Genomic DNA, 25,542 nt, shown 5'->3' on the forward strand with positions numbered 1-25,542 from the left:
GGAGGGTAAGGAAATTTCAAAACATACAACTACATAAGAGTAAGCCATTTGCTTTTTCACACAATACATATTTAAGTCTACTACAGTCGTACAACTGACAAAGTAGGCTCAAACGTAGACCATCCAGCCTAGGATTAACTCAAGCATTACACTTAGATAACCACTGGTCCTGCAATACATTCCCATAGAATTCAATGGAGGCAAAAAATAACACAATCTCATAGGTAACTGACTAAAATAAATTAAATTAAATAACTTTTTTTTTAAATACTTACATTTCTTTTTGTTGTTAATTACTTTTTAATTAAAAATGTTTAAGGGCCATATTATGAGTATGGCGGTCGGAACGCACGGGCCTCAACACAACCGCCAGAGATCAGAGCCGCTGCAACCCTGCCAAGCATATTACGAGTTTCCTCTTCACCACGGTTTTCATGGCAATGAGCTCGCCATGAAAGTGTGACGGAGCGGAAACAAAGGGGGCCCTACATGGTGTCTCAGCTGTCTGCATGCACCCCTAGTTACTGTGGGGCATGGACTTGACAGTCCATGCCTGCAGGAACCTGCAATGGTGTTTCTATTGCTGTGCCTGTTACGACTCTCCTATGAGCGTTTAAACATGCACCAGCGTGGGCCAGCCGCACAGGACTGCTCGACCTGGATTCTAGTCGAATTCCCGGAGGACGGTCTAATTATGGCTTTAGCGATACGGTAGTGGGGCGCTGGTGTGGCAGCTTGCTCCTGCACCATCAAAGTTATAATAAGGCCCTAAATGTTCACAAAATATTAAATGACTTCCATCCAAGATTGTGACACGTTCGATACGAAAGATACTGTAAGGTGGATTACAGAATAAGCAAAATAAGCAAGGTGGAATACAGAAAATTAATATTTAGTTTAATTTTATTTAATTGAAAAAAGTTTTAAATAAAAATTCAAAAGAAAGTAACAGAAAAGTTATTCATATGTTACATTTTAATGCAGGTGTGTTGTACCTTGTTACTGTTGTAGCCCTAGGTGAAGAGGAGTTATGGAAACGTGCCTAGTTATTTCTAAATTCTTTCTTTTTAATTTATTTTTATTAAATTAAAATGATTTCCTTTTCTTTTAATTCACAGCTTCTTTTGTATGTAGGAAGAGCCCCACCCATGTGGTGGAGATATCCATCAACAGGTGAAAAGTTACTAATAGTAACCTTTTTCGTTGTAAATTTAGTCATAAGAGTCTTATCCCCTCAATTAAGAAGATTTGCACATAGGTTTATGTAGAGATTGCGAATAGGCAACTACAGTGTTTACTTATTAAAAGAATAAGTGCTGGTGACCAACATTTTTTACAGAAGCCCTCAGTCTATGCTGTCTAATGTTGGGAGTACCGCATACCAAGTCAGCATAGTCTTGACTCTACATAATGCCTCTTTCATCTACCACCAGACCTTCCCCGTGTCTTTATTTCATCTTTTCATGTTCTCCTTCATCCTTGCTTTCTTTCTTTGATGCTGTTTTTCTATTTTTCTCTTCTTCCTTGTTTCCCACTTTTGTGTATTTTCTCTCCAGGGCTTTGGGTAAACATCTGATGAGGAAAAATAAGAAATAAGTGCTGGTTCCCAAAGATGAGTGCCAGTGGGCTCCACCTGCCACCACCAACTTAAATTAAGCAGTAGGCCCCTTATTTTAATTTTTGCAGGAGTTGCATCTTCATGTATGAATATGCACTGGTTAAAACAATTGCAATGCATGTTAAGTATAAGGAAATTAAAAAAAGTTATAAAATATGTATTTACTATTGCATACCTCATAAATAACTGCACCCAAATTTAAACAATTACAAAAAAATGAGGAATATTATCTAACAGAATGGACAATAAGACAACTATTTCAAGAGATGATGAAAATGGTCATGAACAACACAATTTTCACAGACAGGAATACTTTAAATAAATAATATAAACATGTAGATAAGGATGTTTTTGGACCTTGTTTATTTTCAAGTACTTGTAGGAACCGATATACCAACCATTTTCATATACATTTTGAGCATTCTTCACAGAAAGTGAATGATTCTAAAGCTGTTCTTTCCAGCTGCAAGTTTTCGACTACATGCACATTCTCTGAGCCAGGTGAACACTCTAGTTCTTTATTTAAACATTGTCGTTTTCCCAGCCAGTTGTAATGGGAAGATTTTATAGTGATGTATGGGTTGATACTGTCAGGAGGGTTGTCTCAGATGCTATGTATGAATGATGGTAGATTTTGACTGTCTTAGAGCCAATCAAAGTGAAGCATTTTGTTCATTTATAGCTGTCTGATTTACAATAGACTGTTGCTACCTGGGATACCGGGTCGAGCAGAGGAAAATTAGAGCTGCCACAGACTGGCAGCTGGTAGGAATGTTCCTTGTCATATTAACAGCATTAAATGTGTAGAGTAATATGATATTCCAGAGAGTCTCCCACTCACACAAATCAAATGTAAATATACTGCAGTGGACACCAACTGAGATTTGAATGTGTCTGCCAAATTTCCACAGAAATTAAGTCTGATTTCTGCAGTTGAGATGTAAGTGATAATTTCTAAATGAATTCTAATTAAGTGCTTTGTATCCCACTGGACTCAGTTTAGAAAGGGAGATCAGTAGGCATCAACACGGGATGAAGCTATTGCACCCTAAATATAATGCTGTCACCAGAGAGAGCCTTTGCTAAGAGGGTCAAATGGAGCAGTACCATTTCTGGGTGTAGAAAGACGCATTATTTCTTTGCTTGCAGCCAAGCAGAGCAGGAGAAAATTGAGTCCAGTGGCGCTAGACTCCAAGGTCCCTATGTGTTTATTTCTTTCCAGTTAATATGCATTTTTCAAAAATATTATGTAATGAACTCTTACAATTATGGTCTAGGGCTGTGGAACACATTATATAGATGATAGTTACGGATCACTTTAGGCTAACCAATCTTTATAATCACCTTTCATTAATCTTAACTAGCTAGCTATTTATACGAATGCCGTTTTCAAGATAGAAGGTGGCTGCTGCCGACAACAAGGAGGGGCCCATCACCCCACTTCTTATTCTACTGTCTGTCTCAGAGGAACGCAGAGGGTTTACTATCAGAGATGGCCCATGGAGGTTGCACATGACAAGCAGCAAGTAGACACTGACCATTACACTATTTCCCAGGTAATACAGCATGTATGTCCTTCTCAAAAGCCTTTCTAAGTAGAGAAGTTCTGTCCTAATCTGGTTGGTTGGATTATTGAATTGATTGCAGTGCACTGCTGCCCAATTGCAAATGACTGGACATATCAGCTATTGTTACCATTCAATTTCAAAAGGACTCTCATATCAGACAGACCTGTATAGACCCTGCTGTTGTCCTTACAGAATGTGTAGCAATGTGCTGAAGGTCCAGTTGAAGCACTGGATGCCCACTCTGACCAGAGACCAGAAGAGGGCTGCTCCAATTAAAAAATACAGCACCTGCTTGTCCGGCACACTAGCATGATCAAGAAGGACCTGCCTGGTCCCAGTTTGTGGCCTTGGGTACTGTGGGATGACACACTCTTGTTCCTGCAGACCAGAATTTGGGCTGCCCTACTACAGCACGGAGATCTTTCACCTGAGTTTGGAGCCGGTTAATGAGAGTATCTAGGTCCCCTGGACCAAGACATAACATTTGTAGGGAATGACCACCAATAATCCTAAATATAGAGATAGGTTATTGACCCCAGATGGTTTATTGTAACTTTCTAAACTCCAAGACACAGGGCCTAATTACAATGAAAGTGGGTAAGACTCCCACCGCTGGTCGGAGGCTTACCGACCTACATTGTAGGTTTAAACTTCGACTGCCGTATTATAATGAAGGCCGTCGGATTGTAAACAGGCCGGGGAAAGCAACTCGGTTCCGAGGGGCTGAAGGAGACTGTCGGAATAGGCTCATAATCCCTTAAGGACGGCATTTCCGCAGTCGGGATAATCATGTTGGTTTCCGACAGCCTTTCCTTGTCGGGCTTTCTGATATGAAAAGGCTGTCGGAAAGCAACTTTGGGGGCCCCTAGAGGGCCCCCTCTCCCGGATCCTCCGGTTGTGGACCTGGGGGGACCTATGGTACCCCCTGAAAATCCCTGCACCGTGTGGCAGGCACCTCACCTGCACCGTGTGGCAGGCACCATGAGGTGCCTGTCACACGGTGCAGGGATTTAACAAACTCCCATTTCTCAATGGGAGCTTGTGCCAGTAGAGGCTCATGGAGGGAGTTCGGTGGGGCTGTGAGGCGGGGCGGGGAAATGTAAACACCAGAATATGGATGAACGGAGGTAAGTACACATTTAAATTAATAAAACGAATTCCTTTGCACGCGCTGCATCGCATCGCATCGCATAGCTGCAACCCTGCCCCTCCCCCGCCCCGCCTCACTGCCTCACCAAACTCCCTCCACGAGCCGCTACTGGCTTGTGCTGCAGGGGGTTTCCACCTGCCGCACAAGCTCCCATAGTGAAATGGCAGCTTGTGACGGCACCATGTGTGGTTACATCTTAATTCGGTGTGAGGGTCCACCGACCTATGGTCAGGCCGTTCCCACACCGAGACGGTGTTGGTCGGAGGCAACTCCGACCGACATCTTAATAAGGTGAACTGTGTTTTAGTTTTCAAGGTTACTAGATTGTTTCACCTTTTATTATCTTTCTTTCATTGATCTAATATGCAATGATTACGATCACTAGGATAACAAACAATATGGGTTTGCAAACTTAGTACAAAGCAACCAGGATTTGGTGAGAGAATTGAGATCCTTCATTATTCTATGTGGTTTTCAGGATTGGTGGCATTGTTTCTGTGTATATCATCTAAACCTGCTTTATCATACCTGCACTATGTGGTATTTTGTGCAGTGCACCTGTGTTGAAAAGGGTCTGGTGTCCATAAAGGGTGTATACAGTGGGGCAGATTTATATGCCCTGTGCGTCACTTTTGCGCCGCCGTTGCGTCACTTTTGTGATGCAGCGGCGGCGCAAAGCCAGCGCCATGCTGCGGCAGATTTACAACGTGACGCATCTAGGGAGATGCGTCATGTTGTAAAGCTTGCGCCACATGTGGGCGTACCTTCACAGGGGGGGGGGGCATTCCGGCGCAGGAACGCTTCCGAAAAGTGGCTGAGTGAAATCTACAGGATTTCACTCAGTCACTTTTCCGGCCATGCTGCGTCAAATCCCTGCGCCTGTTTGAAGCAGGCGTAAGGATTGACGCAGCATTGTACCGATAGGGCACCCCCGCACCTTGCTGGAGCTGCGTCGCGCTTGCGATGCAACTCCAGCAATGCGCCGCCCTTCCGCCATCAGATGCGTCACGCATCTGTTTATCCTTGCGCCACGATGCGCTGCATTGTAAATGCGACGCATCTATTGTGGCGCAAGGGTAAACTTTCGTGACGCATCTTTACTGGCACATCCCTGCTGATTTGCAGGGATGCGCCAGGAAACATAAATCTGCCCCAGTGAATTTGCAGAGGTCTTGGTTTATCATTAAATTCTACATCACAGATAATTATATCTTGTGTCGTTACAAACTGGCCGTACTCTTATGAGGCATACATATCTTTATTTTAACAGTTATAACTACTTCATACTGAACCCAAACTCAGTGCTACACTATTCTTTTGAGCTACACCTTAAGTGCACATCTGTAGGTAGATGAAAAATCAAGAACGCTTGGTTGGCCCGTCAAGAACCCAGTTTTCTGCAGAGTTGGAAACACCAATATCACCTTTGATATTTGCTTGGTTGTCCCTCTGACTGTAAGGATCCGGGAAAAGATCTGACATCAGGGGATTGTAATCAAGAGTTCTACAAAAAATGACCTCTTTGTCTAGGCACACAGGACACAATGATATTCCAGTATACCAATAGTTTCCTGAGTTATACTGGCAGCAGACTGACATATTCACAATTATGCACTCTTTTCCTTCTTTATGTGCTGACTTTTCCCTATTATGTCCTAATTGCAGTTTGCATTACAAGAGTTGGCCACAATCCTTCACTGTCACTTCTCGTTTGTGGGCCAATCCAATATGTTGCTGCTAGTTGGTGACAGTATGAAACAACATAATAATAGATTTAATGTCACAACCCTTACTATTGCAGCCTCGTAGAAAAAACCTTTGAACAAAAACCTCTTTTCCGTCAGCATATATGACTACAAGGACTTGGAAAAGTTGAAGGTTAGGCTCCATATAGCCGCTACATATCTCCAACTCTCTGAGAATGCATACGATGCAGCCATTTCTCTTGTAGATTTAGCATGTGCTGGAATCGCCTTGACCTCATAAGCCAGGGCAATGCCTGGCTTAACTCACTGACCTAAGGTCTGAACAGCAATCTTGCCTCCCTTCATAGCTGCAACAAAGTTGACAAAAAGAGAAACAGACTGCCAAGAAGAGGTCACTCACTGAATGTAGCTAATGACGTATCTATTTAGATCCAGACTGTTCCTGTGAAGATGGGTACTCAAACAATTCCGTCAAAGTAAAACCCTCCTCGAAAAGGAAAAGGTAAGTCACCATAGGAACAAAAGAAGGGCTCAACCATAAAACCATTCAACCTGAAAAAATCCAATAAAAAGTATGTCTGAAAGAAAGATCCAGTTCCCTAAATCTTCCTGCAGGGCCACTAGCCACCAGAAAAAAAGGCTTTAAACTAAGCCTCATGCTATTCATTTTGTCTAAAGGTTCAACAGCAGAACTCCATAATTAAAGGCAAACTCAAGCATGGAAACAAAGATCACAACACAATGCAAAATGCAAAACGCCTTAAGGAGTACAAGGGCAAGAATTGTATAATCCTACAACTCTCATATGGATAATCTAAATGCCCTGATGTCTGTCCACTGAACTTTGAGAGGTGAAACCTTCAAACCAAAGTTAAAGACTTCCTGAAGGACGAAACGGACATGATCTCATGGGTAAAAGCCGGGAAGACGTACCGTAAGAGAAAGAAGATTGGTCCACAACATTCTTAGTCATACGAAAGCAAAGCAATTAATGAAGGCTACCTACATGAAAATATGCTGCCATATTTAACTTGTCATGGGGATATCACCAGAGCTGCGGATGTCTGATTAATACCTTTTACCTTGTAATAGGAAAAAAATAACACAGCGTTCTGCGGACACATGATACAGGGTCCTTGTACGTCTTGAGGCTCTGTCCCGTCTGACATAGTCCAAGTAAAAGAAAGATGAAAGCCCTGTTCAAATTAAGATAACCCCTGTCCACTTTTGAGATTTATGCTATCCAATATGGTCCTGATGAAGGTAGTTGAATAAACTTTCCACCGAAACGTGCGTTGACCACAATTAGATATACGGGGAATCCTTCCCAAAGACAAACACACCAGTGGAATATTATGGGATTGAACCAGACCACAGAAGAAAGATAGATTGTTTGTCGCTGATAATATCACAGGATTCCTGGCATTATTGGAATTTTCTGGTGTATGAATGTCAGTATGGGTGAGCTGGTTTGATAGGTAAGATTGATGATTTGATGGTTGAGAGTGGGTTTATTTGTGGAAATGTATTTGTAGATTGATTTTAAGGTTGAATTGCAGGTTTTTCTTCAAAAAACAGTTTCTGACAAAGAAGCCAAAATATTTTGTATTTATGTAAAGGCATTTACTGTCTATGTGTCATTATAAAATGTCTTGCTTTTGTAGAATCATTACACACAAAGAAGTTAAAAGCCTTGCATTTATGAAATGGTAACTGTTGCGTATCTGTACAACTGGTATATATATTTGTAAATAATGAACACATATGAACAAAGAATAGTAGCAAATTAATATAAACATAAGGGAAGAAAATTTTACATATAACAAGTTTTTCTTAAAAACCACATAAATAAAATATATTTTTGAATTATTTTTGGTGTATGACACTGGTATTGGGGATTTGTCTTGCACATGAGCCCTAAGAGGCCATATCTGAAAGAAATATAGGTCAGACAAGAGTTCTTCTTTATAGTATCAAAACGGCCATGATCGCCATTCTTGATCAAATGATTTAAGCCCTTAGCAATACACTATACCCTAAAATAAAACAATGTGATATAAATAAGGGTTTCAAATTTAATTATTTCTTCAAGACTGAACCACCACTGCTGACTCTCTGGATAACCCTATTCTTTGCAAAGCAACCTGCTCTATTTCTTGGCCAGGAGGCAAAGAATAATCAGGAACTTCTGAGAGAGCTCTGGGTAACCCATGGTGAATGGACATGCTGTAAATATCGATTCTGGCTGAATGCACATCTGCACTAGCACAGAATACTAAGAGAAGTGAGGCCACGCTGCAGCTCTCAGGATTACAGCAGCTCTGTCCTTCCATATCCTCAAATGCACCTTCAATATCAGGGGCAAGGAAAACCATCTACTCCCCAAGACCTGTTCTTCTTCAGCCTGGAACAAAAGTTCAGAAGTGCAGGATTCTCCTGACTGGCAAAGAAATCCATGACTGGGGTACTCCATTTCTAATCAAGGATCATAAATGTCTGAGGACTGAGACAACAACCTTGAGAAGAAGGTAAAAATCCTGCCACACTTGTCTGCTATAACATTCTTCAATCCCTGAATGTAAACAGATCTAAGAAGTCCCAAATATTTCTGTTCTCACAGTTCAGGAAAGTTGACCCATGATAGCTAGAATATGTGCCTTGATCATGTTTCTCCTTTTCTGAGGCTGCAACACTTTCCACAAATTCATTCTGAATCAATCCTAAATCAATTGTATATCCTGGATAGGCTCTAGATGGTACTCATACCAAGTTCCCAGACATGCATGATCTTGAAGAGTCTGATATACCGAGGGGACTATTTAGGGTTTGGTGGAATCTCGGTCTGATGGTACCTTTAGAAATCCAGGATTCTATTGGATATGAAATGAAATATCAGCCGACTCCTCTCTTCTCACATCCTTTCCTGAAGAAGAGGTACTGGGTCAGAACTGTTCAGATAAAGATGAATCACTCTCATCTTGTACTCCATTGCTTTTAAGAAGCATGTGGCTCTTCTTAGCTCTTTCCTCAGACAAACCTTTAAAACTGGCTCTTAGATTATTTTCTTTAGCACTTCAGGGCTACCTCCCATTTTATGTTCAGAAGAATTAGGTGATGGCACATGCTTTCTCTTTGCTGCTTTCTTACCTTTCATGATCAGGTTCAACCTTAATAGCTAATAAAAAAACAAAAGACTAAATCACCAATATTCTCATTCCTTTTTCTTTTAATCTTTTCTCTCTCTTCTCTAGCTTTAGAGCAAGCATAGCTCCATCACCCTCCTCCACTTACAAGTTAAGCTCCCCAACGCCATGCCCCAGAAGCAATAAGAGAAGACTGAAAAGGTAAATTAGTCCTACAGTGATTCACACATGGTAACTGTAGGCTACTCAATGATCTCAGCAAGAGTGTCCAAGTGGGTTGTGACTTCATCATAAATTTTAACTTTGACTATGATTAACTAAAGTATCAGCCTTTGTATCAATAGAAAATGTAAACCAAAACATTCAGGTGCACCAAAGGAGAGACGCCCTTCAGTTCCATTGCCAACGGCTTCAATTAACTTCACGAAGGGCTCCCAGCATCCATGTGGTACCGGAGTCTTTGCCATGCCTGTACATGCATCTCTGGAAACATCCCTGGACATTTTAGCATCAAACCATGGCAATAGAAGCAGAACAACAGAATGGGCATTATATTCCTCAAATCAAAGCATGCTATAAATTACAAAAATATGATGTGCTGCAAGAGTTATTTTGTGCAAATCAGGTTTCTAGTCTATGGAATCCCCTTGCTGTCCAAATCGCCACAAAAATTTGTCATTTAGCATTCCGAATGAGATTTAAGACATTGGTGTTCTGATACTGTTGTTGGTTTTGAATCAGTAAAGATTGTAAAGGCAATGTGATTAGCAATGTCATCTTTGATCTAATTGAAACACAATTGCCCTTAAAATCTTTTGGTGGACCTAAGATCAGACTCAGTGGTGACAAGCACTTGGTAGAGTACCATAGATTAATTAAATTTCCATAGGCAGTGTGAGTTAAGTAGTACCATCTGTGACTTTCAAGGGTAAATCTGAGCTCAGTGGTGTACTGTGTGAGTGCTGTTGGTTGCACAGTGAGTGCTCTATGGTCAATACAAACTGCTGCTGGGTGCGCTGTTAGTGTGGATGAGTGCATTGTGAGAGCTAAAAAGTGTGGTGCAAGTCCACTAGAGTGAGTGAAGGTTGTGTGAACCCTTATGGTTTCCATAGGCTGTTGTGTGAGGACTCTGGGGTGTAGAATGAGTGCTCTAGGGTGCAGGCAGTGTAGTGCTGGGTGCATTGTTAGAGTGATGAGGTGCTGTGTGAGGCCTATGAAGTGCAATGATAATGTACTAGGGTTTGTGAAGGGAGTGTGTCCTTATAATTTCTATGGTGTGCTGTGTGAGGGCAGCCAGTAAGAAGTGTTTTAGGGCGCAGCTTGATTGCAGCGTGAGGTTAATTGTAAGGGCTAAGGGTAGAAGGGTGTGCTGGCAGTGCAGTGTGGGGCACCGCTAAATCCAGTATATAAATAATGTGGGCAACAAAACGTGTGGTAGTGATCTGGAGTGCAGTGGGAGTACTGTGGGTGCAGTGCAAGGGTTGTACAGCGGCACTGTTATCAGTGTTGGAGCTGGTGCAGTAGCACTAGGGCCCAGAGAGAGAGGGGACCCAGACTGGCCTGCACCAGCAGCAGCTATTGAGTGGAATTAGTTATTTATTTGCTCTTCAGAGGATTACAGTGGGGGTGTTATATTAAAGGGAAGAAAACGTGGTAGACAGAGCCCAGGCAAGCAGCAATGTGAAACATAGTCCATTAATTTCAGAGTTCAGAGGCTCTGGCATATGTGGGGTTAGGGCTGCGGCTTGTTATGAGCTGATCTACTTTGTAACTGGATGACTTCAGTGTCAGTCATTCAATTAACAAACACTGGCAAAGCCAATTAGTCTTGCCATTTGGCTTTGCTTATACTGCCTTAATGCTTTGCCAGTGCCTTTTGCTGATTCTGCAACGGAAAAATGAAAAACAATTGCTTGCTTCCCAATTCTGAACATGGAGACGGGGTGAGGGGGGTGTCAAGAGTGGACACAGCAGACAAAGTAAAGAGCAAGAAACACATGCACTCCCATGGAGTGATAAAAGGAAAAGAAAAAATACATGCCACACTGTGTAGGACCTGGGGGTGCAATTCAGGGGGACACCATGTGCCCCCCTCCCATATGCATCCCCAGAGGCAGCAGGGGGCCCTATTAGGGCCTCCTTTGTTGCCTTTCCACCACCCTTTTCTTGGTGGGCTCACCGTCATGAAAAGGGAGGTGGAGAAGCAACTCGAAATATGCTAGGCGGTGTCGCTGCTGCAGCTCCAGCATATTTTAGCCTCTAAACCTGCGCGACGGGCACTGGATCCTGAACCCCCACAGTCATAGCGGACTTGTGACAGTCCGACCGCCCTAGTCGTAATACTGCGGGCGGACCTACAGTGTGGCAGTGGTTGAACCGCTACCACAGGTTTGGTGGTCGTATGGACTACCCAACTCGTAATAAGGCCCTAAGTGTCATCCTAATAAAAAATGTCCAAGATCATAGACATATTGGCCCAATACACCATGATCTTGGTGGGGCTTACATTTGTAGCGCTCCGGGCTTACTACAAAATTCCAGGAGTAAACAAGGCGTACTACAAAATTGGAGCAAGACCTTTGTGGCCTCATTTATTGCAAACCTGCAGCCTACCCTGCTGGTCTAAGGACCACGAAGAAACGAAGCCGACTTTCATGCGTGATCATAGTCAGCTGTTGCAGGCAGAGAGGGCTGCCACGGTCACAGGGCGCTTTACGGAGGTATCATTCTCCTCCGTTTGTCACTTTTTCTTTTACAGACCTCGAAAGGAAAAAAGAATGAGTCGATAATAGGTTTCCCATAACGTACGCGTCATCCATAGTGAGGGGCGTTACGCAGACCACAAGGACTAAAAGGATTCTCGCGATGACGAACTTAAAACAGTTTATATAACCGTGGAGAAATGCCTTGTTTTCTCAGGACTCGCCCCAACTGTTTCCGTCCTCCCTTTTTATTGCATATTTCCGGCTGTTGAGCCTTAAAATATGTGTTACAATTCAATGTGATCCAATAAAACACCCCACCTATGACAACCTATGACAACCTTTCCCGTACCTCGTTCTGTTTTTACAAGCCCTTCCTTTATTTACCTGCGAGGAGACCGTGACGCAGGCATTTCTACGAAGAAAGTCCCAGACTTCATCAAGAACTGCTTAGCAATTTCTGACAGCGTTCTCCCTAAAGGTGTCTTCATCAATGAATGCATTTCGAGACTACAGCTTAATAGGTAGAAGAGGCGGTGGGTTGGCCTGAAAATGCACTTTGCTAAACACGAAACATGTGAACCGAAGTTTGCTACACAGGCCCCTGGTTGAAACTTTAGTGCTAATTCTGTTGCAGGAGGAAACTCCCAATTCGGCCATGCGATAATTGTGCATGTGCTATTTCACCATGTTATGTTATGCTATGCTATATTGTTACGTTATGTTACATTATGCTACGTTATGGTTAGGTTACGTTACGCTACCGTACGTAACATGCATTTACGTTACGTTGCTTTACTTTAAGTTATGTTATGTGGATTTGTAGATTGCATGACTCACTCAGGAGGGTACCCTGGTGCTGAAAGCAGGTGCTGCTGTTCTAAACCTGGGACAAGACCAGGTGAAGAGCCAAGTCTTCAGTTTCTTGCGAAATGCAAGACCGGGGCCGGATTTGGAATAAAAATGGCCCTAGCAAACTGCTCGGCGGGCCCCCCATTGTGCGGCCGAGCTGTTTGCCAGGGCCGTTTTTGGTCGATTTTGTTACAGGGGGCCATTATTGCCTGCCCCCGGTAACAAAACCGGAACCCCAGAGGCTCTAAACCGGCCCCCACCCTGGCGGCCTCCCGGGGAAATGCCTGGTGCCTGCTATGGCCAGTCAGGCACTGTTCAAGACCAGAGGAGGGGGGTCTAAAGAGCAGAGGCCGGTGTTTTAAAGCTTTTGGAGCGCGGAAGGGGAAGCTTGACCGCCATGCAAAGGATGTGTGTGAGTAGGAGTCCAACTGAGCAGAGATGTCTGTTGAGTATGTGGAAGTTAATGCGAATGTTGAGGTAGGTGGGGTCGGTGTTCAGCATGACTTTGTATGTGTGCGTGAGGAGTTTGAAGAGTGCCCATTTGTGGATGGGGAGCCGGTGGAGGTTTTTGATGTGCAGGGGTGGCAAACTGCCTACTGTGTGCTATATGCCCACAGGCTTTCATCAGGTCCTGGTGAGAATCTTGCTGACAAAAAAATGTAAAATTCTGTTCCGCACAACTGAGGAAGAGCAGGAGTGTTGGAGGGTGCACACATTCGGAACACCCATTCGGGTTCCAGAGTGTGCAAATTCTAATTTTATGCTATTTGCAACAAGATTCTCAACAGGTTGTACCCACCAAAAATCCATGGGCACAAGTCCAGGATTATGTCATTTGCACATGGCAAATAACATATGCGCAATTAGCACGTGGGTTAGTACCACTCACTTTGGAAATTTGCACATGTGTTGTAAGTGGCATTAGGGTTGTAATCAGATATGAATGAAAGAGGCAAAGCGGTTGAAACGTGCTATGCAGCACAACATGGGGCTCAAAATAATAACTTAAAAGATTACAATATCAATCCACAAACAGCTGCTAAACAGATCTGCACAAAGAAGCAGAAATAATTAATGACTTAATTAGATAATGGTTGAGAATATGCTGCCTTCGATTAAAGGCAAATATGTGATAGCCACCTTTATTTTTCTAAGCACACTTTCTCAGTTTTCAGAATCTTCTAGAACTGGAATTTTTCTGAGTGTGTTAAACCTACTAGATTAAACTTCCTCGATGACGGCCTCTCTTTTTAACTTTTTGATTTTTGTTTAATGACCAGAGACTGATGTAAACATGTAAGTAGCTAAATCCTGCAAACAAAGAAGTACCCGCTGTGCGGGAGTACCCCAAATATAGTAAATTGGTTATTTGTGTTTCAAGGACTATTTATGGATTACAATGTGGGCTCAAATCTAGATAGAAAATAGCACCCATGCATTGTTTGCACACCTGAGATATTCTGATATGGGAATAACACACTATTGGTGAGTTATTCCGCATTTCGAGGTGTAAAACTGTGAAACAAGTGCAAATTGCAACCCCGCTAATTGATGCACTCAGAGATAATGCAAATCAAACCCGATTAACATTCGTATTTTATGGGCTCATCATGATCAGGTCCTAAGAAAGAATTGGTATCGACTGAATCTTGAGGATAGAATCGATTAACCAATTGCTGTTTTCTCATCTGAAGTAGTGATTTACTTTAAATAGTAACCCCACTGTCCTTACATCTGTTGATACAAGAAGCCACAGTGATGCTCACGGTCTGTGAGACCCCCCTTGCCCCTTCCTACTGGAGCATCATGAAGCCACAGCGATGACCACTGCCTAATTGGGTCATTGACTTCTATTGCTGCCATCACCACTCCACTCCCAAGCTGATGAAGAGGCCATTTTCTGGCATCTTTGTCCCGTCAGTTACCCTGATCTGAAAACTCTCATACATGTGCACCCATCTAAAAATGCCAGCTACAAAAATATACATTTCCTAAATCTCAGAGTCCTTAAGAAGCTAAACCAATAATGCTGCAATGTAGAATCTACCGGATACATATTGTTATATCCTGGCTTTGTATTTATGCATGTGATCTCCCACTCAGCCAGTGGAATGTTCAGTTTATGAGGTATCACAGAATGTTGGGAGCCAGCGAGTCAGTTGGGAAGGGTTGAGCAAGAGACAAGCTGCTCCTGGTGGGGTTTACCATGGGCCTACCATTGGTTTCTGTACTGGTCTTGACTACTGGTTATGGATTGTTCTGGATTACCTGGAACTAACTACCAATAAACGTCCTAAGATCCTCCATATGTCTGGTCTCAGTCATTACAATTTTTGGCGACGAGGATGGGATACGAACCCACGCGTGCAAAGCACAATGGATTGGCAATTTACAATTTTTGGCGACGATTTTAAAAGAACCTGCAACTCCAACCTTGTCAAGCTTCAAGATTTCACTTCAACAAAATTCAACACCATCTAACTGGCACCTGTCTCAACTCACATTCGTGACCCCACCAGTGACCCCCATCGGTCGCCCTCAACGCATTGTGCCGGTTCAAATCAGTTAACAGCTACTGCCTCTACTTGTAGCTTCTCAAGTTCCTGCCTCTACTGGTCTGTTCTTTCAATGCAGGCAGCACCTCAAATAATTTGTCTGCTTCAACTGCAGTTCAAGCGTGTTCCTATCTTGTCTGCAACGCCTCAACAAGCAAGTGCCTCAACAAGCAGGGTAAGTTATGCCTTCTGAAGAGTGAGCTTTCTGCACATTCAACGTGTTTTCTAGCATACGTGCAAACTTTCCCTACAGCGTTTCAAGTGTCCATCCAGAACAAGCGTTCGTTTTACACTCACTCTATGAGCCTCTTCGATTACATCTCTCACCAAGACGTAGCTGGCCTGATCACCCGGTTATCTGTCTGGGTGTTGTTTCGACGTTTAGGGGACACTTTGCCTTTCATTCAACAATGGCATTTGTCGAGGCGCAGTCTGTTTGAAACTGTAGTGGATTTGGCTGTACATGCCTTTGCGTGAGTACCGGTACTTTGGGCATATGCGCATATGTGAGGGCAAGAACTGTTCTGTTATGAGAGTCTACATTTTTTTTATTTGTTTAAATCTCTGTCGTGGATCTACATTACAAGCAACGGCAGCGCATCTTTGAATTCAAAAATACATGCGCGCGCCCCTCACCTTCAAGTGTCGGTGCAAGCAGTGAGTATTCTTTTCCTCAGTTCTCTGTGACGCGTGCCCGTGTCCTCTTCTGCTGTCAAGTCACGCCTTAATGCTCCAACGTGCCTTTAGCCACCCGGCATTGCGTCAGATACGTACCTCCATCTTGGAATTGCCGTAGGCAAGCACTCAAACTACTTTTAATGCATCACGATCTTCGTTTCCTTCGGTATTTTGCCAACCACGTTGTTTTTGTGTGTGCGTTTCAATAAAGTTTCAAAGACTTCCAACGATGAGGGACGGCGAGGGATTTCATTGTTTGGTGTCCTCCTTCTGTCATTGATGTCACTATGTCAGCCTGCAACCGTAAGTTCTTTCAACAAGTCTTGAGGTAGTGTTGGTACTATGCGGTCCAAAGTGACTGTTCCAAGAAACTATTCCGTGGTGGAAAGCTTGAAAGTTGGAGGATGTTCCACGAGTCCACGAGTTATGAGTCGTCTGGCACATGATAGTCGTTTCATGGATTCTTTGCAAACCTGTGTTTCTCTTCACTCCGGTGACAGGCACACCTTGTTTAAGACTGCTTGTTTGTCCATAATCGGTCTATAATTCACTGTTTGCATGCTTTTTGTCTGCCAACACTAGGTTCGCAATAGGTTTTAGTCCCATTTGCCAGCAATGGGTTTAAGTCCCATCTGCTCACGGTATGCATATTTCTCATGGTGTAATTTTACTTATAAAGTTTAAAATGTACTCCTTTTTTTTGTGCATGTCACTGCTTAGTGACCTATCAAATGCGTGACAAGTCAAGTTTTTAATGTGACCTTTAGGGTTGTTTTTTTTTATAAAAACAAATGTATATTTCTAGTGAGCTGTGTTAACAAGTGTTTTTATACGGTCACATACTGCACTAAATTTCATTTTCCAGCACAGTGCACAATCTCTTTACCTTAACATTAAGGTTTAGTTTGTTTGGTTTAGTGCACACTGTCGCTACCTTTGCAATAGGTGTTTCGCAAGTATTTTGTTTTCTACTTGTGGACAATGCGGACCACTTCATGGTTTGTTTTATATGGGTCTCAGTCCCATCTGTACGGTGCACAACGTGTTTGCCTCTACATGAGGTGTTTTAAATTGGTTACATTCCTGTTTAGTGCACAACAATTGACCTCCACTCGAGGTGAGCAATGTGGGTTATGGTCCTATCATTGTAGTGTATGACATTTAACCTCTAGATGAGATATGTTGTTTTTCTCAACAGTGCACAACATTTTTTGGTTTTACCCGTTGGTTCACAACAGTGCACAATATATTTTTAGGTGGTGTGTTTATTGGGTTTTATGCTCATCTGTTTAGTGCACAGTCTGCACCTGTTCACCACCTGTTTATTTTGTTATGTTACCTTCACAGGGTATCTGGTCTGAATACCATCTGTTGTTTTTCTCAAATTTAATGTGCTTTGTTTACAAATTTTCAATTGGTATTCAACATCTATATTCTTGTTTTTGAAATTGTTATTTAATGGGAAGTGTGAGTGATTCATTTGTTTATCTTCTCACTATTTCCTGTTATACTCCAGTTTTCCTTGTGTTATCTTTTACTGATGTCATTTGTGGATTCTGGATTCTTTTGTTCTGTGTTTTTCTCTGCTTTTCTATGTTTGTGTTCTTCTTTAGTTCACTGGAGGTTTTCTTCTCTTTCTATCTGTTAGCGTCTGATTTCGATTGTCTCTTTTTATACATGCCTGGCCAGCCAGTATATCTTGGGGTAGTCATTGATGTTTTCTCTTTTTTTTTCTGTGATTGTCCTAGTAGGGAGGATGGTCTTCTCACTTTTGTCTTTTTCAGTTATGTTTTGCATCTTCTGGTGGTTTTTCTGTTTTTTCATTGGTGTACAGTGTTTCCGACTTACTCTTTGTCTTTCTTCTTTACTTTATCTTTTCACTTGAAGCAATATATTTGTTTTTATGGAAGAAAAGGGGATATGTTATATCCTGGCTTTGTATTTATGCATGTGATCTCCCACTCAGCCAGTGGAATGTTCAGTTTATGAGGTATCACAGAATGTTGGGAGCCAGCGAGTCAGTTGGGAAGGGTTGAGCAAGAGACAAGCTGCTCCTGGTGGGGTTTACCATGGGCCTACCATTGGTTTCTGTACTGGTCTTGACTACTGGTTATGGATTGATCTGGATTACCTGGAACTAACTACCAATAAACGTCCTAAAATCCTCCATACGTCTGGTCTCAGTCATTACACATATGTCTTCCCAAGCATCCTCACTGGCCACACAAGGGCTACATCTACTTACCACAAGGCCATCTTTAACCACTAAAAGAGACCACTGTTAAGAGTCCACATGAACTCCCTAAAGCAATACAAAGAAGCAAACATCCACCATGCACCACAGCCACAAATTCCAACCTCAAGAGCCACAGCTCCCTAGGTTCCTTCTTAATTCCAAAAGTTCAATAAGCAAACCAACATTTCCCATTTCTCCATTTCCACAAACACAACAGCCACCTCTGCAGGAGAAGTGCTGCCACAGACATACAGCTTTTCTGAAGTGCTCAGTGCAAACATGTCCATATTCCTTCAAGGCCTCCGACCAAGCAAAGATTCAGGAAATCCCTGCCCAACGGATACCACTGTCAAATATTCTGAAGCTCTCACCCGGACCGGTGCAGTGTTCATAACAACTTCCTATAGACGGAGGACGCCTCTTCCACACTGTATCATCACACTACTCTCAGCGAAAGCTATATTAGACCAATCAAACCTAAATATGTATTGCCCCACTGCTGGCCTCTCGTAGATCTAAAAAAGAATAGAATGCAATGTCACTTTCCAACTCCTAGCTCATTAAGAAATTAAAAGCACTCGTGGCAACAGCTATTCAGGATTCTGCCCCAAATTCAACACTAAAACTACCCTCATAGATGGCTGGGTCTACGTCTTAGAGATGGCAGATCGGACGTCACTTTGAATGCTGCTCCTCCTATACTTGTCCGCTGTTTCAGACATGGTAGTCACCACCATCCATCTACATCAGCTACAATGGTTAGTCTATTTCACAGAACAGTCATTAAAATGGTGGAAATCCTTTCTCAAGTGATCAGTCACAAAGACATGGGGAAATCTCACTGCCGCCCACCCTAGTGTCTAGCGGGATACCTGAGGGATCCCACTTGGCATCAGTACTCCTCAAGATAATTGTAAAACCTCGAAGGGCCTTTTACAATCTCACAAACTCCTATTCCACACTTACACTGATGATACTCAATATACAGACATATTACTAATCTTTACAAATGAGGTCCAAAGTTTTGGCAATTTCACAAGTACATGTTTCTCTAATAAATCAATTATATGCTCCAATGCTTTCTAGGAGATGAGATTTACTGTGTAAGTAGACAAGAGAAGGACAGATAGGCACACACTAGGGGTGTCAAACATTGTATCTTTCTGATTTGGTGAATTACCTTTGGCTTCTACTTAGTGACCTTTCTTTCTTGTTTTCAGACTCATTTCTGACAGCACATGCCAATTGACTCTACTTTAACTTTACGCTGGTTCCACAGTGAGGCCTTGATTTGGAGTGTGCTTACTGTAAAATCTGGTTTTGTCATCTATGGAAATGCTCACCTTTCCCAAACCAGTGAAGTAAAAATTGCTGTACTGCAACTTTGCCAACTCTGCTATGATGCTGGAATTTGTGGCAGTGAAAGGTTCACTATTATTATTACAGATACAGGTTGAATATCCTCGCTAGTACAAATGGAATGTCTAGTGTATTATTTACAGTTCTTACCCACATCTGCATAGCAGACAGCCTGTTGCAGAGAAGCAAGCTGGTGACTAATTAAGTGGCACTATACTAACACTAGTCAGTTGGTGGTGCTTAGATGTGGTGTGTATAGCACAAGAAGTTTCACAATACGGTCCCACTCCATTCCATTTCAGTAAAGTCCTTCCTCATGGGGTTTTGCCAGCGCATGAATTGTATTCTACTTAGTTCCCCCTGCCAAAGGACCACATAAGCACAGAAGTGTGTGGTGTATTTCTTCTAATATGGGACTACATTATTTGAGGACACCTCAAAACCTGGTGGAGAAATTCAGTCAAGAAACCTTCTCGGGGGAATTTTTGGCCAGCTTCTATGCTAAAGTGACACAAACATGCATTTTAGGAATCACACACATACACACCTCACCCTAGTTGCTCCAACACAAGAGATATGAGATATTAGCAGAAGAATTTCACTTGACCCACTCAGGTTTGATCCTGCGGAACTCACCAAGATAACCTTCTCTTAGTCCATGGGGTTTTCCCTATTTTCGGAAAACATCATCTGGTAGCTGGGAGAATTGAAAGAGCCCTGCGAAAGAAGCAGTGAGTGCCTAAAAGTCCCAATAAGAGGATAGTCCTTCCCTTCCCTTCTGTAAAGAAACAGACCCTTAAATCTCAAATAGCGAGATCTTTGTTCTTTCTTGACATTCCGCTTTGGTAAGGGACATTGTCATGGATGGAATTATTAAAAAAACAATGTTTAAATAAATCTGAAACGTAATGCTGAAAGGCACAAGACTGGTTGGACTGTTCCCATTGGAGCAGGGTCAAGACTGATTTGCATATGGATGGGTCCAAACTGAGGTGGCATAGTGTACAAAATAACGAAGGATTGGGATGCGGCCCGGGTAATTACCAGTGCCTGAGGTAATTCAAGCATTCCATCCATCACTTCTTGTATACTTAATGTTTCGCCCTAACTGGGATGCGTATGCTCAGACGTGGGTCCCATGTACACTGTGCCTCTGAAACTAGGCTCTACACAGCTGATGAGCCCATAAGAAGGGCAAAAGTGGTCCTCGGTTGTTTGTGTTATGGTTCAGGAAGGACCTGGATTGGGAGATCGGGCTGGATTATTCCCAATGGAGCAGGGGCAAGACTGATTTGCATATGGCTGGGTCCAAACTGAGGTGGCAGGCATGGTGTGCAAAATAACCATGGATTAGGATGTGGCCCAAGTAATTACCAGGGGCTGAGATTAATGCCAGCATTCCATCTATCACTTTTCGTATACTTTAGTGTGTGGCCCTAAGTGGCATGGGTATGCCCAATCATGGGTCCTGTGCATACTGTGTCACTGGAACCAAGCTATACTCGGCTGATAAGCAGATAAGAAGAGCAAACCCGTTCCTGGGTTGCTTGTATTGAGTTCAGGGAAGACCCTGCTTGGCAGTTCGGGATGTACTGTTCCCATTGGAGCAAGGTCAAGACTGATTTGCTAGTGGTTAGGTCAAAACGGAGATGGCATGGTGTAAAAAAATAACAAAGGATTGGGATGTGACCCAAATAATTACCAGTGGCTGAGATCAATTCAAGCATACCATCCATCACTTTTTGTATACTTTAATGTGTTGCACTAAGTGGGAAGGGTATGCCCAGATGTGGGTCCCCTGCACACTGTGTCACTGCAACCATGATATTCACAACTGATGAGCCCATAATAAGGGGAAAACTGCTCCTCGTCACTTGTTTTCCTGTTCAAGAAGGACCTGGTTTGACAGTTTGGCCTGGACTGTTCCCATTAGTGCAAGGTCAAGACCGATTTGCATTTGGCTGGATCTAAACTGAGCTGGCACAGTGTGCAAAATAATGATGGATTGTGATGATGCCTGAATAATTACCATTGGCTAAGATTTATTCAAGCATGCCATCCGTCACATTTTGTATACTTTAGTGTGCCGCCCTAAGTGGGACGGGTATGCCCAGACTTGGGCCCCGTGCACACTATGTCACTGGAACCAAGCTATTACCAGCTGATGAGGCCATACCAAGGGTGAAACTGGTCCTGGGATGTTTGTGTTCTGGATCAGAGAGGACCTGGCATAGTAGTTTGGGCTGGACTATTCCCACTGGAGCAGGGTCAAGACTGATCAAAACGTGGTGACATAGTGTTCAAAATAACGATGAATTGGGATGCGGCCTGAGTAATTATCGTTGGCTGAGATTACGTCAAGCATTCCATCCTTCACTTCTTGTATACTTTAGAAATGCACAACATTGTTTCACCTTCAGTTTTCTGATACTACAATATATTTATAAAATTAATTAAATGTTTTGTTTCAAATTTCTCAAAAGTAAATCTTTTCTTAGAATATACTTGCTCCCATGGTAACATATTTGTGACTTGTTGACTATTAACTCCTTTGCTCCAGACATTATTTAATATTCAACAACCATGTCCCAATTACTGTAATAGCCGAGAGCAGACACTTTTGAGTTCTTTAAATGCTCCTTGTTAGAATAATTTTTTATGCCATCCTTCATGCCGAAGTTTACTTTCTGGAAACAGGTCTTTTTCTAAGATGTTAATACTCCATGCTGAATTCAAATATCTGCTTTCAAAGGTTTTCAATTGTTCTTTATTTATATGTCTTCCATTGTTCAATACATTATCAATCTAGCATTTGTGCTATATGCGTAGGGAAAGACATGCCCATTGGAACTATTTGTACTTCAAAGTTGAATTTTTCACTTTTGAAGGTAAAGCAGTCCATTTACAAAGTCACCTCTGAATCATACTACCCATAGGAGTCAGTTGATCTCTCTTCTGAAACTCTATCTCTCAGTGATTTGTTCTCTCACTGCAAAGAAATGTACCATAGCCAAAATATGAGTGGAATTGACCATCTGAAATTTTCCCATTCCCCTCCCAACCTGTTGGGGAAAATTATGTTTAACCTGACCAGGATCTTTTCCGATTTCTTTTAGTTCATGCCTACCCTCTCACCTTTGCCATGGTTGGAAAACTCTAACTATTCATTTGAAAGCATTGACATCATCTATTCCCTGAATCTCTCAAAAACAACAACAAAACGAAACTTGGAATATGGTAATATTAATTCTCACTTAAACCTATTAGATTATGTACAGACCTCATATTCCATACAAATGATAAAAATACATTTGGAAATAATACTTGGGATTCTTGTTGATTCGTGTCAGAAAATCCGACGCAATATCAAGATCCTGCACTACCACAGAATAACTCATACAAATGCTTACACAGCTATCAAATCATGCAGGTAAATAATTAAACTAACCACTATTTCAACTCTGGATCCAATGATAAATGCTTTAAGATCTCAAGTATTAACTTACAATTTAATCCACTCCCAACTGCAACCAAAAAATCAATGTACCTGGCTTCTTCCCAGTTCACATCTTTTTAGTCATTCTTCTACAGCGTGGTCCAACATATCATATGGTACTTATTGTGTGGACACCACACGTGTAGTTTTTCCACCTCCCTCTGAGGAGTTACTCCCTGGCCAACAGCCATTTTGGGATAACCCAAACGTCTCATATTGACACTATTATTTACCATAGGCAAGGAGTGAGCTCATTGAAGTTAAAATCAGTGCCTAAAACCAACCTCACCCAAATACATTACCTCCCTCTCAAGACAGCAACTATTAGTAGAGTTTAACTCCACATAAAAGCAGCCTCATGAAATGCTATTTACCCTTAGTGAATTTAGTAACATGACACCATTATAAACCACAACCTGAACCTTCTTATCCTGGCAGAAACCTGCTTTAACTCATTTTGTCTTTCAAGCAATGGATACATACTCCCAGATGAAATCTTTGTCATGACATAGGCAGGGATGACTTAAAGGAGGGGCGCTGCATGTATTCACAGAAACACAATCGCTTATGTGTCTGTCTTCACCTATGTTTACTTACACTTCCAGAGCCTGACTGTTGTCCTCCAGCTGTCTGCATCAATTTCAACACCTCTAAATATCATCCTTCAGCCTAATGAGGGTGTTACAAATTTCTTGGAAAATGTCTTCAACACAAGTCAATGATAATTATGTTGTCTAGACCCACATTTTCCTGGAAGAATTCAAGCTACACTGAGAATCACATATTAATCTGGCTGTCACCAGCATGAAAAAGCACCTTAATGTAAATGACATCACAACTAATTTAAAATTCTACACATCAAACAGTGGGTATGCTGGGCTTTATCACAGCTGACTTGTATTTGATTCTGGTCCAATGCCTCTCGCTTTGTTTTGATTGGTCAGATCACAAGTTATACTATTCTCAATGAACTGTGAGCACATCAAGTTCTGCAACCACCTGAAAAAAAGACATATAGTGTGGCAAGTGATAACAAGCTCTTTGATCCTGTTAAGCTAGGTTCAGTGATTCTTGTTCAATTGCACCCTATGAACTCAACCAACAATGCCTCATTTACAGTCTCATAAGACAATGAGATGGGGGTCTTAGCTCTTGGCTTTTTAGCCCCACTTTAAAAAACGAGTTTGAGACAAACACAGTCTCCAATAACAGCCTAAAGAACCGAACACCCAAGTATAAATAAACTGAGAGCACCTGAATAGCCATGCCTTGACAAATCGCTGTTCTCATAGTAAAAGGAATCATATAAGAGCATTTATAAAGCTGCGGTTGCTGTTTTCAACACCCCCCAATAGCCAAGTTAAAAACAAACTGAAACCCTGTTCCTGGCCATGTGAGCGCTAACCCTCCAGTTCCTAACAGATACAGGACACGACAAGACTTCCATTCGTGAGCCAACAGTAAGAAAACCATGTAGCAGCCCATCATGAAAAATGCATCCCTGGTGATAATCTCTTATTTGGCCTCTAATCTCGCTTGAGGTCAGGATACTGTGCTGAAAAGTGTAATCTTCTTATGTTGTGGACGACGCACTAAATATTTTGAACAAAAGTGAGTTATATCTTCTTGTCCTTCTTGACCTCTGTGAGAGTAAACATCACAGATCATACTCCATAAAAAAACTGGTTTGGTGTATGAGGATCTGTTCGAAAATGGTTCTCACCACATCTATGTGTTCAAAAGATGAACATTCACATAGACAACAACCAGATTACTGTATGCCACATGGTATACCCCAAGGTTCCACCCTTGTTCCTCTCCATATTTGGTGACCTTGTGTGAGCTTGTAAATGAAGTTGACAACCACTGCCACCAGCTCTTTGATGGCACTCAGGTATACCATAAGGTACATTTTATGGAACATGTATAATTCTATAAAAATCACTATCACTGTTCAAACGCACCGTACATCACATGGAAGATGGTGCATCTAGTAAAAACTCTGGTAAAAATACAAGAAGTATAGAGGTTTTAGAAGCAAAAGGGGGGTTTCGACAGATGTCCCAAACAATTCTACACTGAAATTGTCTTATTCAAATGCCGCTCAAAATTCTGGAGTGCCTGACGCATTCCCAACATTTTAAAATATGGACTCAAGAGCTTTCTGACCATAACATAGACTCACAATTATAAATCTCAGTAAAAGTCAAGCTATGTAATGGTGCATGGAAGGAGTGCTTCACGTCTGATGGGTCTCTTCAGGGGCTGAACACAAACCCTGTGGCACAGTGGAGGGGAGGCAAACATCCAGGGGCCCGCAGCCCTTCAAGAGGGGCCATTATTCAGCCAAATGATTACCTGTAAGGTACAGGAGACTCAGGGGCCCCTTATCACAACACATGGTGGGACCCGGTAACTTTGTGTTACACCAATGGATCTCTTGTGGCCTGTTTTCATTTTTACATATGTAACTTCTATG

This window comes from Triturus cristatus, chromosome 11, assembly GCF_964204655.1.
Source record: "Triturus cristatus chromosome 11, aTriCri1.1, whole genome shotgun sequence".
Lineage (NCBI taxonomy): Eukaryota > Metazoa > Chordata > Amphibia > Caudata > Salamandridae > Triturus > Triturus cristatus.